We start from the raw sequence: 13,292 nt of genomic DNA on the forward strand, positions 1-13,292 counted from the left end.
GCCGGATTTGAACTCGGGTACTCCTGACTTCAGGGCTGGTGCTCTATCTACTGTGCCACCTGGCTGCTCTTAAGATTTGACCTTTCCTTCCCACCTACCTCACCACCCTTAGGTCCTCTCTGCTGTCATTTACTAACCAAATTAGGCAGATTGCTCCAGACATACTTATTTTTTTGAATTTTTCCCTGCTTTGCTTAGCTCTTCCCTCCATTTAAAAAGTTTTTACTTCCTATTCTTCTCTTTTCTTCTCCATTAGTCTTAATTAGTCTGATCCCTACTAGGTAGAAGAAATCTTTTTTGAATTCCCATAGTATTTTGTTTGTTTCTTTTATTTTTCCACTTTTTAAATATTTATTCTCATTTTGTACAAATTTTTTTTACATCAATAAAATATTCTTAAGAGTAAACGAAATACCCCCTCCCAAAAAATATACTCGCTTGAGCAATAAAGTAAAGGGGAGAGAAAAAAATTAAAATTAAAATTAAAAAAATAATAGTAATAATTGTAGGTATGGCCAGGTGGCGCAGTGGACGGAGCACCAGCCCTGGAGCCAGGAGCACCCAAGCCCACATCCAGCCCTGTACACCCAACAGTCACCCAGCTGTGTGACATGCAAGCCACCCCAACCCCACTGCCATGCAAAAACCAAAAAAAGAAAAAAAAAGACCCAAAATAAAATAAAATAGTAATAATAGTAGGGGCAGCCGGTTGGCAGACAGAGCACTGGCCCTTGAGCCAGGAGCACCCGGGTCCAAATCCAGCCTCAGATACCCAAGGATCAACCTGCTGTGCGGCCCCAGGCAGGCCACCCAGCCCCATTTGCCCTGCACCCTCCCCCAAATAATAATAATAAAAAATGTGCCTCAGTCTGTGTTCCAACACCACCAACTCTGTCACAGGTGGATCACATTCTTTATAAGTCCATCACAAAAGTTACTTCCATATTTTTCCACTGTTGCCATTGCTGATCGCAACTTCCTCCTTTCGTATTTCTCCACTACCATGTACTATATTTTCCCTCTCCTTTCACTCTGACTCTGCTGTAGGGTCGCTGAGTGGCGCAGCAGACAGATCCTTGGCCCTGGGGCCAGGAGGCCCCGAGCCCCCCCCCCCCCACCTCTTAGGCCCAGCATCCACCTGGCCCTATGGTCCCGGACAGGCCATCCAATCCCAGCCCTTTGCAAGAGGTAAAAAAGAAAATGTGTTATATCTGACCACTCTCCTGCCATGGTCCATCCTCTTCTCCATCACTCACATCCCCCCCTTCCCCCTGTCTCCCCCCCCTTCTTACTCCACATGTCTATACCCCATTGAGTATATATGCTGCTTCCTCTCTTAGCCACCTCTTATGATAGTGAAGATTCCCTCATTCCCCCTAGCCTTCCCCCTTCCATATCATTACAATAGCTCATTGTAATAAAGAAAAATCTTACATGAAATATCTTGGCCTATTCCCCCCTCTCCTTTTTCTTTCTCCCCTTACATTTCTCTTTTTTCTGTTGACTCCATTTTTATACCATATTTTATCTTCAAATTCAGCTTTCGCCTGTGCTTCATCTATAAAATCTCCTTCTATCTGCTCTGTTACTTGAGAAGGTTCATATGAGTATTGTCAGTGTCATTTTTTTCTATATAGAAATACATGCAGTTCATCATCATTAAGTCCCTCATATTTTCCCCTTCTCCTCCAGTCTTTATGCTTCACCTGAGTCCTGTATTTGAAGATCAAGCCTTCTGTTCAGCTCTGGCCATTCCAACAGGAACATTTGAAATTCCCCTGGTTCATTGAAAGTCCATCTTTTTCCCTGCAAGAGGACATTCAGTTTTGCTGGGTAGTTGATTCTTGGTTGCATTCTAAGCTCTTTTGCCTTCCAGTGTATTATATTCCAAGCCCTACAAGCTTTTAATGTAGTTGCTGCTAAGTCCTGTGTGATGCTGACTGCAGCTCCATGATATTTGAATTGTGTCCTTCTGGCTGCTTGTAATATTTTTTCTTTGACTTGGGAGTTCTGGAACTTGGCTATAATATTCCTGGGAGTTGGTTTTTTGGGATCTCTTTCTCGGGGGGATCTGTGGATTCTCTCCATTTCTATTTTGTCCTATGCCTCTAGGATATCAGGGCAATTTTTCTGTAGTAATTCTTTGAAAATGATGTCAAGGCTCTTTTCCTGATCATGACTTTCAGGTATTCCAATAATTTTTAAATTATCTTTCCTAAATCTGTTTCCCATATCAGTTATTTTTTTCAATGAGATATTTCACATTTTCTTCTAATTTTTCATTCTTTTGGTTTTGAAGTATTGAGTCCTGATTTTTAGTAAATTCATCAATCTTCCTGAATTCTATTCTTTGTCTGAAGGATTTGTTTTCCTCAGAGAGCTTTCTTATCTCTTTTTCCATCTGGCCAATTTTGCTTTTTAAAGCATTCTTCTCCTCAATAACTTTTTGAACTGTTTTATCCATTTGACCTAAGGTAGTTTTTAACATGCTATTTTCTTCAGCATTTTTTTGGATTTCCTTGACTAAGCTGCTGACTTCATTTTCATGTTTTTCTTGCATCTCTCTCATTTCTTTTCCCAGTTTTTCTTCTAACTCCCTCATTTGATTTTCAAGGTCTTTTTTTGAGCTCTGTCGTAGCCTGAGCCCAATTTCTGTTTTTCCTTGGAGTCTTTAGATGCAGGAGCTTGTGCTTCCTCATCTTCAGACTGAGTGTTTTGATCCTTCTTGTGCTCACAGGCAAAATATTTCTCAATTGTGTTCCTCTTGTTTCTCTGCTCATTTTCACAGCCTGAGCCTGTTTGGGGGGTGCTTCCTGAGCTTTTGGGACACTCCCATGAGGGTCTCAGTGTGTGAGGCTCTGTCCTCCCTCCTGGTCTGTGAATGACCATATGGGGTTTGGGGGGGGGGTCCTGCTGTTCTATGGGGGAGGGGGACCTAGACTGCGATCAGGATCTGAATGTTTCCTGGATCTGGACTGCCTTGGCCATGCTGCTTGCTGTTTGCCCTGAGGGCTGGGCTTCACATGCTTGTTCTGCCAGAGGTCCCCCATTGTTCCCCCAATCTGTGCCTGGTGCTCCCTGTGACTGCCTCCGGGAGGCTGAAGTTCTTTGCTCTGGTGGGCCACCCCTCCAACCCCAGGGAGCAGAGCCTTTCTGCTCTTTTCCAGGTTACCTTGAGTAGGAGAACTGCCTCACTGGGTCCCTCTGGTTTCTGTCTCTCGAAAATTTAGAGTCCTTAGTTTCGAAGATTTATGAGAGAGTGCCTAAGACAGGATCATCTCTTGTGGACATCTTGACTCCGCCCCCCTCAAAAATGACTTTTTAGGGTTTTTGGGGTTTTTTTTTGACATGTTGATGGGGTTAAGTGGTTTGCCCAGGGCTACACAACTAGGTAATTAAGTATCTGAGCCTGGATTTGAACTCCTAACTCCAGGGCCAGTGTTCTATCAACGGTGCCCCCTAGCTGCCCCCCAAAAATGACTTGTAATTTTTTTTCTTGAATTTCCTGATTGGGGGCGGCTAGGTGGCATAGTGGATAAAGCACTGGCCTTGGAGTCAGGAGTACCTGGGTTCAAATCCGGTCTCAGACACTTAATAATTACCTAGCTGTGTGGACTTGGGCAAGCCACTTAACCCCATTTGCCTTGCAAAAACCTTAAAAAAAAAATAAAGAATTTCCTGATTAGGACTTTGGTGCATTTCTAGATCTTTTTTTGAATATTTGTGAGTGGGAGTTGGTGTGTACTACTTCTCCTTACTCAGACATCTTAACTGGTCCTCCCCAAATTACTATTTTGGGACAGATTTTTTTTTTCCTATTTTGGCCAATGTATATTTTAAAAATTTTATATTTTTTTAACCTGTAAAATCTTTTCACCCCATTACCCCAAGATTCCTTCCCTCATTTAGAAGTAAAGTAAAACAAAAACCATTACAAACATTTAATCAAAATAAATTTCTACTTTGGTCAATTCTCCTCTCTCCCTCTCCCTCCTCTCTAATTATTTCCTTCTAATTCACTTTTGAGTTCTTTACACCTCAATCAGGAGTTAAATAGCATGTTTTCTCTTGAAATGTGTTTCATCATTATAGTGATAAGAATTCATAATTCTTTCAGTTGTTTGTCTTTACTATATTGTCATTGTATTAATTCTGTTCACTTTATTCTGCATCAGTCTTACAAGACTTGCCAAGTTTCTCTGAAGCCATCCCGTTCATCATTTCTTACAGAATGATATTCTATCCCATTTACATAAGAAAGCTTTTGCATCTACTCTGTAATTTATGAACACCTCAATTCCTATTTTTTGCCATTTTAACAAGAACTATAAATGTTTTTGTATATCCTTAGAATTTGTTTTGCTTAGGACTAATCCCTTCCTTAAACTACCTTCCCTCTAGTTTTCCTTCCTTTTCTTCTTTCTCCTATTTCCTTTTTTAATGAAATATATTTCTGTACTACTTAGCTATGTGTTTGTATTCTTTGTTCCTTTGATCAGTTCAGTAGAGAATAACATTTAAATGGCAGCTTCCCTTCTCCCATCCCCTTTCTTGTTTATATAGATGTTTGCTTGTACACACACATTTCTTCTAACCTTACTTCCCTTCCCTTTTAATTCCTCTTCCCCACAATTCTACTAAGACTTAGCTAAGACTACTACTCCCAGGCCTTGTCTAAAGAGACTTCCTTAAGGACCCCATGATGATGATAAGGCTCAGATGTGATGCATGTATTATCTCCATTTACATGAATATAAGCAGTTTATCCTTGTAGTTCTTTATTGTTCATTCATGCTTATTTTTTTATGATAACATAACTCCTGTATTTGAACTTCACATTTTCACTGCAGCCCTGGTCTTTACATTGAAAATGTATAAAAGTCCTCTGTTTCCTTAAAAGTTAATTTTTTCTCCCTGTAAATAACATTATGTTCAGTTTTGCTAGATAAGTGGTGCTTAATTGTAAGCCCATTTCCTTTTCCTACTTGGACTGTTATATTCCAAATTCTCTGCTCCTTTATCTGATGGTTACTAAATTATATGATCTGACTGCGCTCCCTGGGTACTTGAATTTTTTCTTTCTAAGTACTTGCAGTAGTTTTGTTTTTCCTTGATCTGGAAGGTCTGAATTTTTGCTATGATGTTCCTAGAGTGTGTTTTAGGAGGTGACTGGTAGAATTCTATTTTCACTTTTTCCTCTTGTTCTAAGAACTCTGGTCAGTTTTAAAAAGACTTCTTGAATTAGAAGTTCTAGCCTCTTTTTTGATCATGTTGTTTAGCCAAGCTAAGATATATTTTTTTTAACTCTTCATCTCTTCTAGGAATTTTAGGTAAGCTTTTATTTTCTCCTTAGACTTTGCTTGTAGATGTTTTGCAGTCATTCTCTTCTGGTTTGTGTGCTATCCTCTGTCACCATTCTAGCTCTTTAGGGTAGAATTCTTTTTTGTCTGCCTTGTTTGTTCATTCTTTCAGCCTACTTCCTGACTTGAAGCTTGGCTCTGTATACTTTTGGAGGGAAGGTTTGGGCTGTTACTATTGTTACATTCTTCAGGCATTGAAAATTGTGTTATTTCAGGATCTTAGGAAAGCTAGATGATATATTGAATAGAACACTAACCTTGAAGTTAGGAGATTGGGAATTCAAATTCAACCTCAGACATTTGACACGAACTAACTATATCTCCAGTCATCCCAATTCATATCTGGTCACTGAACCCAGATGATACTGGTGGGGAAAATGAGGCTGATGACTTAGCACAACACCCCTTCTTTTAGTTATGATTCATGTGCTTTTCATGACATCATGTCCCCTGATGTCATGGTCTTCTTTGGGAGGATAAACTTCCCATTTTAGAATCTTAGGGACAAACTGGGGGGACCACACTATCATGCTTTGGTCTTATTCATCAGCCCCTATCAGCCAGCTGGAAAGCTTTGTTGACTCAGAGTAACAGAATTGTAACCTCCCTTTTGGTCTGGGATTCTTGCTCTGGGTATTCTCTTCAGTCTGGGCTAGATGCTGGAACAGAGATTTGCGCTATGCCCTTGGTGTCTGAACCCTCCTGCAACTTTTTTCAGGATCTCCTTTCTTGGTTCACTGCCCAAGGCCTTACCATCAGGGAATCTACCATCAGATGCATATCATCTACCCAGTCCGCCTTGAATCTATGATCCAGAACTGGGCAACAAAGCTTCCAGTTGGCACCTATATCCTTGTGGCTTGTGTCTGGGGTACTTCTATATGAATCTGGGACCTCCTTTTCTTTGGTGCAGTTTCTTCTTGGACACTGGAGTGCTTTACTTTCTGTGTACTTTCTACCTGTCTACCTTGGTTGGACAAATGAAACTCACTGACTTTTTCTGGATTGCTTCATCAAAATTTAGTTTGATACATTTTCTAGGTTTGTTTGGAAGTTTTGTGGACAGAAGTTCAATTGCACTGCTTCCTACTTCACCATCTTGGTTCTGTTTGCTCCCCAGTTTATTTCTATTATGAATTTGTCAGATATTTTTCTATAGAACGATTAGGAAAGATTGTGTATCAAACTGAATCTTACTTCTGAATAACCTTTAAAAATTTTTCAGCAAGGAAATAGGAAATTGTCTCCTTTTCATATTTAATGTGAAATATTCCATGGTAGTCCCTTTAGAACTTCTAGTCTTTTTATTTTTTTAAATTATTAATTGAAACTCTTTTCTTTCTTTGGACTAGTTCCTTCTTTCTGTTACTTTCTCTAATTTAACATTTATCTGTAAACTGTATATCTTATTCATTCACAGTTATTTGCATAGTTCCTTCCTCTCCCAAACTCCCATTTGATTGTGAACTCCTTCAGGGAAGGAATTTTTTTGCCTTTTTTAAATATCCTTAGTAAGGATAGCTAGCATTTATATATTCCTTTAAGATTTTCAAATATCATTGTCAATGTCATACTGTATCAATATAAATATCATCTCATTTTATCCCCCACAACAACCCTGGGAGTTAGGTGCTGTTATTATCTCCATTTTACAGATGAGGAAACTGAGGCAGAGAAAGAGAGGTTAGGTGATTTGCCCAGAGCCACACAGTACATATTTGAGACTCCAACCTAACCCCTGTATAACTATCTTCCTAATAATTAATAATAAATGCTTGCTGACTTGTTTTTTTAATGATCCCTGTCACAATCCACCTATATCCCTCAAAAAAAACCCCTTCCTTAATAATAACAATAATCATAGTGACCATTTATATACCAGACACTGTGCTAAACTGTTCACATTTATCTCATTTGATCCTTACAACGACTCTGGGAAATAGGTGCTTTTATTATCCACATCTTTTTGGTGAAGAAACTGAGGCAAACAGGTTAAGTAACTTTTGTGGGGTCATATAACTAGTAAATAAATGTTTGAGTCTGGATTTGAACTCAGGTCTTCCTGAGGTCTTGACCCAGCTTCCTCAAATAGTCATTTGAGCTTCCTCATATTAGTCACTGGAGGTGGGGTTGTTGGGCAGTGGGGTTAAGTATCTTGCCCAGTGGCACACAGCTAATTAGTATCAAGTGTCTGAGATTGAAGTTGAACTTAGGTCCTCCAGACTCCAGGGTTGCTACTCATCATAGTCACTTTCTTAAAAAACAAACACTCTTGGCTATATCTGAGAAATGATGTCTCTTTCTACACTCTGTTACCTCTCTCCTGGGAAGTAAGAGAGCATGGTTTGTCAATCTTCTAGAGTGGTTTCAGTTATGATGGTTTTTCTTTGCAGTGTTGTAGTCAGTGTATAAATTGTTTTCCTGCTGTAACAATTCATATGAATACTCCCAGGGTTCTTTGAATGCAATAATATTTGATTATTATTTAATTGATAATTTATTTTTAAGAATTAAATTTTAAAAAATTTAAAATAAAATCCACACACACACACTCACTCTCTCTCTCTCTCTCTCTCTCTCTCTCTCTCTCTCTCTCTCTCTCTCTCCTACCCCTTCTCCTTCTACTAGAAAAGAAAATCTTTGTAACATATAGGCATATACTATATTATATAATTTATTTAACCATTCATTAAGTGGTGAGAAACTTCTTTGATGCCACTTTTTTGCTGCAACAAAACATGGTATTGTAAATATTTTTCTATATGTGGGTATTTTACCTCAGTCTTTGATTTCTTTGGAGAGCATAAATTAGAATTGATTTTACTGGATCAAAGACTGTGCCCAAGTTTAAAATAGAACCCTTTTTGAAAATTATTACAAATTGCTTCCAGAATGGTTGACCACTTCTCAGTCCTACCAAGATTGTATTAATATATCTCCTCCTGTATTCCTTCTGAACATTGTTGGATTTTTTTTTTCATTTTATCAAATCAGCCAATCAGATGGGTGAATTTGAAACCTCGATTGTTTTAATTTATTTTATTTTTAATAATTTGGGACATTTTTATATGATTGTTGATAACTTTGCTTTTTTCCCTTAAGAATTGCTTTATTCATAGTTCAATATTCACTTATCTTTTGTAAAGGCGCTCCTGTTCTTATATATTTGACTCAATTCTTTTTTTATTTTTTGACTCAATTCTTTTTTTTAGGGTTTTGCAAGGCAATGGAGTTAAGTGGCTTGCCCAAGGCCACACAGCTAGGTAGTATCTGAGACCAGATTTGAACCCAGGTTCTCCTGACTCCAGGGCCAGTGCTTTATCCACTGTGCCACCTAGCCACCCCTTGACTCAATTCTTTATAGATTTTTTTGGAGATAGCTGCAACAAATGTTCACTTTAACTTAACTATTTCCATTCTAATTGCATTGATTTTATTTCTGTAGAAACTTTGCAGTTTCATAAAATCAAAATTATACATTTTTTTCTGTCTCGTTTAATTAAGAACTCTATCCCATTCATTGTTGTGTGAGGTATTTTTTTTTCATACTCCACAATTTATAATATGACCCTTTTATATCTAAATTATGTATCCATTTGTAGCCATGGTATATGATGTGAGATGTTGATCTCATTCCTTACCAGTTTTTGTAAAAAACTGAGTCCTTATCCTAGTAGTTGGAGTCCTTAGGTTTATCAAACACTGGTCAACTTTTCTGTTTTCTACCCAGTACCAAATAGTTTTAATGACTACTTTTAGATCGGTATTACCATCATGCCCCTTTCCTTTCCACTTTTTAAATTCTTTGCCTTGAAAGTGTTCCTTCAGATTAATTTTTTAACTTTTTTTAACTTTACCACTCTTCTATTAGTTTTCTTAGAGTGACCTTGAAGCTGTAAATTAACTTAAATAGTATTAGTATTGTCATCCATTTGGGACATTAGCATGACTCAACCATGAAGTGTTTCTCTTAAGATTATTTAAATCTCTTCATTAAAAAAAGTGTTTTGGGTTGTGTTCATAAAATTCTCAAGTGTGGCTTATTAAGTGGAGTCTCATTTTCATGTATTATTGTACTTGTAGACTTTAACCATTAACAATAATAATAATAATAATAATAATAATAATAATAATACAACTCATCTGCAGGATATTTGGCCCATTTCTCAGTGTGATTTTTCTCTCATTTCAGAGTAATTGCTTCCTGACTTTGTAATTTGGAGAAATTTAAGACATTGAGAAGGTCCGGTTTTGGGAGGGGTTCCAGTTGTCATTGTTCAAATAAGGTAAATTGATAGATCCCAGGAGGAAATAACTTCTTTATTTGGGAGTTGAAATCTAGTAGTAATAAGATTCTTGATTTTTCTTGAAAATGCTTTATAAACGGTTATTCTTTTTATAGCTTTTAAAAATCAAATTTCTTTTTAATCACTGAAAAATTCTTTCCCCTCACCATTGCTCTTGTTCTTGATTGAGAAAGAAAAACAGAGATATGTAGCTAGATAAAACATCGTTATAGTGGCCATGTCTAAAAAAATATGTCTATCTGCCCTGAGTCCATCATCTTTCTTTTAAGATGTGTATCAGTTAGTTATTTTAAGGTCCATTTATTTATCTTACTAATCTACCTGTGAAACCATATGTTATAGGAGAATTTTGAACTTAACAGCTTTTGTTTTAAATGTTATAAAAATGAAAATTTCCAAATTATCTGTTTCTTATATCTGATATTATCTGAAATATTTCCTATTTTCCCTTGTTAGAGGAATTTAAGATTCTGCTTTTATTAGAAATCCATTTTGTATTTTAGACTATTTTAGATCTAGAAAGAAACAAAAAATTATTTTAATTTTTCATAATGCCTTTTACTTGATTGCCTTTCCTTAAGAAACTTTACAGTAATTCCTGATGCTGCTTTTGTGAAAAACAATTTTTGAAATTTTCTTTGAAGAATATTTGTGGTATCTCACTGTTGACAAGTCTCCTGGAAACAAGTATGATAAGTAAAGCGACTGATTGAACTGGATGATACAGCTTTTTAAATCAAAAACTAGACTTGGCTATAGAATGAAACATGTACAGTTGTTAACATGAGCCTAGAACTTAGAGGTAAATTTAAGAAGGAAAGGGAATGAGTATTTTATGAATCTTGCGTTATATTCCAGGCACTGTATTATAACCTAAGCCCTTTATAAATATTATTTTACCTTGATAACAACCCTATAATATAGGTACCATTATTATTATTCCCCACATTATAATTAAGAAAATTTTCACCTGAAGTGACTTGCTCATTATCACCTATCTTGTGTATCTTGAGACTGGATTTGAACTCAAGTCTTCCTTACTCCATACCTAGTACTCTTATCCTACTGAGCTGGCTGGCTAGGTATGAGAATAGGTCTGAAAATCATCTCCTTAGTGATAGGAACTGGACCTGTGATTTTTATTAATAGCAGATATCTTCTCCTTCTCCCTTTCCTTCTCCCTTTCTGATGACCATCAGCTACCTAGAGCCTACCTGAGCTGTTTTGATGACTTACTTGATTCAATTGAGACAGGATTCATCATCTCTGTTCTTGCCAGTGAGATGGAAGGTTTCCAGGTCTTAAATTTGTCCTGCCACTGTGACTGTGTACCCTTCTCTACCACCTTAGAGATGCTCTGGCATTGCCATCTGATTTACCATGCACTCTGTCTTCTTGGTATCTGGGCTTTCCTAATCTTTCCCAGTCAGAGTGTGAACTGCTCAAGAACAGAGACTGACTTGATTTCTTTCTTTGTGATCTCAGCATTTGACAAATGCTTTCCACATAATTAGCACTTCATAAACACTCTAAAGTAGCTCACTACTAATGCAGGTAGCATTTTTGTTATAGTTTATAATCTTTAATTATTCCATGGAACACAAGTGTCAAACTCATTGACCAGGCTTCTCCAGTATATCCCATCAAATTAAAATGTTATTGTGAAATATTTGACAAAATAAAATGAAAATACTATACAACTTAGATCATGTCAATTTGTGGTTTTCTACTTGCCTAGATAGAATATTGAGACCTTCCTAATCTTACCTAGGATCACATAGCTAGTATGTAATATAAGTGAATTTGAACCCAGATTGTCTCCTGTCAGGACCAGCTCTCTCTGCTATGTCACTCTACAAGAGTTGATGAGATCATCTAGCAAGTGAGTAGATAGAGAAGAGGAGGAGAAGAGGACCCAGGACAAAGCCCTGGGGAACAGCCACACTTTGGAGTAACTTGATGACTTAGCAGAGAGCAGGTCAGTGAAATGAGGAATTAAAGATCATTATGAGGTTAAGAACCTGGGAGACTAAAACAATGTCTGTCACAAGGATGGAAATAGGGAAATTTAGAGGAAGGCTAGTTGAGGGAAATAAAGTTGTAATTGAGATTCATCTATTCCTACTCATCCTCTGTGATTCATTTTGTCTCATCAAAAAAAAAATGAAAGATGTTTGTGTGTTGCTACCCTGTGCCCTCCTCTCCCCAAGTGGAATGGTGATTCACCAATTCCTGCACCTGTTACAGGGGTACCAGTAATGAGAGGGGTTAGAGGTGGTGTTGGGGAACAGTGTTGGAAGGTGGGCTTCTGTTGGAGAGTTAACAGGTGGTTTGGGGAAATGAGAGGGTACCTACTCTTTTACCCTTTAATGGGGACCCACTGCTATAAAGCATGGGTGGGAATTCCATGGAGGGAAGGAGAAAAGGCTTTTGCAAAAGATGAATTTGTAGCAGTCAATTTAAACTTGGGAAGCAATATAGAACTATTGAAGAATATTTTAAGTTTTTTTTCTTCTGAATTTAACAAGCATCAACCTTTGATTTTTTTTTTTAAGAAGCTGTGGACTTCTGTAGACTTTTGAAATATATGTTAAAATGAACATGATAGTACCATGCATAAGAGGTCTCATGGTATAGTAGAGAACTGGCTTCGAAGCAAGAAGGCTGAAGTTCAAGCCTAGATTTTTTTTTGAACTTTTTATGTTTTCAATTCTATGCAAAGAGAATTTTCAGCATTTATCTTTTTGTAAGTGCCCGAGTTCCACATTTTTTTATATCCCTCCCTTTCCGTACCCATCCCCTTAACAGCAAGTAATCTGATAATAGATTATACCTATGCAGTCATGTTTAAAATTTCCTTCTTAGTCATTTGTGAAAGAAGATCAGAACTAAAGGGAGAAAAACTATAAAACCCATAAAAAAGTGAAAATAGTATGCTTTGGTCCTTATTCAGGCTCCATAATTTTCTCTAGATATGAATGGCATTTTCCATCACAAATCTTTTAGAATTGTATTTAATTGCTGAACTGCTGAGAGGAGCTAAATCCATCATATGTACAATATTCTCCTGGTTCTGCTCACTTCACCCAGCATCAGTTCATAGAAGTCTTTCCAGGCTTTTCTGAAGTCCACCTGCTCATGATTCATTAAAGAACAATAAATAAACAGTTCTCCATCACATTCATGTTACACAGTTTGTTCAGCCATTTCTCAATTGGTTGACACCCCCTCATTTTCTAGTTCTTTGTCATTACAAAAAGATGGCTACAAATACTTTCATACATGTAAGTCTTTTTCCCTTTTTTTATGATCAAGTCTAGCTTTTGCTACATACTAAGTATATGATCCTGAGCATACCCTTGGTGCTCTTGGAGACTTCTAAGAGTAACTTTTCTAACTTCCTATGCCAGTTAAATCACCGATCTATTTCCAATTTCTAGTAACTTAACGGCTCGCACTATTTGTGTTCCCTTCTATATCTCCTTTTGTTCACTTCTTTCTTTTAAAAAATGTTTCATTGATGTTCTGCCCTTCCCCAATACTGCCCAACAGTATTTTCTCCTCCTCTCCCCCCTCTAAGCTCTTTATAAGAAATATAATTAAGCAAAACAAATGACCCTATGAC

General features: G+C 37.2%; 1 protein-coding gene across 5 annotated transcripts in view; it reads left to right on the forward strand.

Annotated features, from left to right (window-relative positions):
* Positions 1-13,292, forward strand: part of THRAP3 (thyroid hormone receptor associated protein 3) — an 80,157-nt gene that overhangs the window by 18,189 nt on the left and 48,676 nt on the right. For 2 of the 5 annotated variants that reach the window (XM_074217543.1, XM_074217541.1), the window contains exon 3: positions 9,553-9,646. The exons of 2 other annotated variants lie outside the window; for them this stretch is intronic. The gene's annotated coding sequence lies outside the window, so the exon portion shown is untranslated. Of the gene's footprint in view, positions 1-9,552; positions 9,647-11,495; positions 11,646-13,292 lie in introns of all 5 variants that reach the window. One more of the 5 variants, XM_074217542.1, reaches the window with a different exon arrangement.

The sequence above is a fragment of the Macrotis lagotis genome, chromosome 1, assembly GCF_037893015.1.
Source record: "Macrotis lagotis isolate mMagLag1 chromosome 1, bilby.v1.9.chrom.fasta, whole genome shotgun sequence".
NCBI lineage: Eukaryota > Metazoa > Chordata > Mammalia > Peramelemorphia > Peramelidae > Macrotis > Macrotis lagotis.